Source organism: Canis lupus, chromosome 1, assembly GCF_011100685.1.
Source record: "Canis lupus familiaris isolate Mischka breed German Shepherd chromosome 1, alternate assembly UU_Cfam_GSD_1.0, whole genome shotgun sequence".
NCBI classification, from domain to species: domain Eukaryota; kingdom Metazoa; phylum Chordata; class Mammalia; order Carnivora; family Canidae; genus Canis; species Canis lupus.
In genome coordinates, this window is record NC_049222.1 from 101,981,741 (window position 1) to 101,982,960 (window position 1,220).

The 1,220-nt window shown below is 39.4% G+C and overlaps 1 pseudogene; it reads left to right on the plus strand.

Moving 5' to 3' along the window:
- Window positions 1–214: 214 nt before the first annotated feature.
- On the plus strand, window positions 215–943 carry LOC100687467 (annotated as a pseudogene).
- Window positions 944–1,220: the final 277 nt, after the last annotated feature.

A 1,220-nucleotide genomic window follows, 5' to 3' on the forward strand; every position in this document is an offset into this window, starting at 1 on the left:
ACTTGGGGAAACTCCAGACACTGGAACTGTCAGTTACAGATTATACAACTATGTTTGCCATATTTAAAGAAATGTAAGTTGGAAATATCTGTAGGAAATAGGAATCTATAAAAAGTGACAGGTGGCTTTTTCGCCATGTCCTGCACCGTCCACACCTCCTCGCCTCTTCTCTCCTGGCCGAAGCCTGGGGGGACCAGAGCAAGATGCGGGGACCATGTTCTGACCCAAGCTGATGGCCCTCGACTACTACAACCGAACTGGCTTCAACCGCAAAGATGAAACAGAATTTAGAAACCTTATTGTTTGGCTTGAAGACCAGAAAATCAGACACTACAAGATTGAATACAGAGGTAATTTAAGAAACATCCACAGCAGTGACTGACCCAAGTTCTTTGAAAAGTATCTCAGAGATATTAACTGTCCTTTCAAGATTCAGATCAACAAGAAGCAATTGACTGGCTTCTTGGTTTAGCTGTTAGACTTGAATATGGAGATAATGCTGAAAAATACAAGGACTTGGTACCTGATAATACAAAGAATGCTGACAATGCAGCTAAAAATGCCCAGCGGTTGATCAATTTGAATGTAAATAATCCTGATTTTAAGGCTGGTATAATGGCTTTGGCTAACCTTCTTCAGATTCAGCGTCAGGATGATTACCTGGTAATGCTTAACGCAATTCGCATTTTGGTACAGGAGCACCTGACACAAGATGCAGTTGCCAAAGCAAACCAAAGAGGGTTAGCCTGTTGCATTAGATAAACACATTTTTGGTTTTGACACAGGAGATGCCGTTCTTGATGAAGCTGCTCAAATTCTGCGAATGCTGCATATAGAAGAGCTCAGAGAGCTACAGACAAAAATTAATGAATCCATAGTAGCTGTTCAGGCAATTATTGCTGACCCAAAGACAGACCACAGACTGGGTAAAGTTGGAAGATGAACGTTTTAGGATTTCAGCTTCTCACCTACTTAGTACAATTGGGAATCATGTATACTCTGGCATGTGTTTGGAAATCAAATGTCACACTTTCAAGGGAAGAATCCTAGAAAATTGACTATGTTCTCAAGATTTACCATCATTGCTTTTTTCTTTAATAAAGTTCAGGAAAGTGAAAAAAAAAAGTGACAGATGGTTTGAAAAAGAATCAGAGAGAATATAAAGAAGATGTGGTTTATGTATACAATGGAATATTACTCAGCCATTAGAAATGACAAAT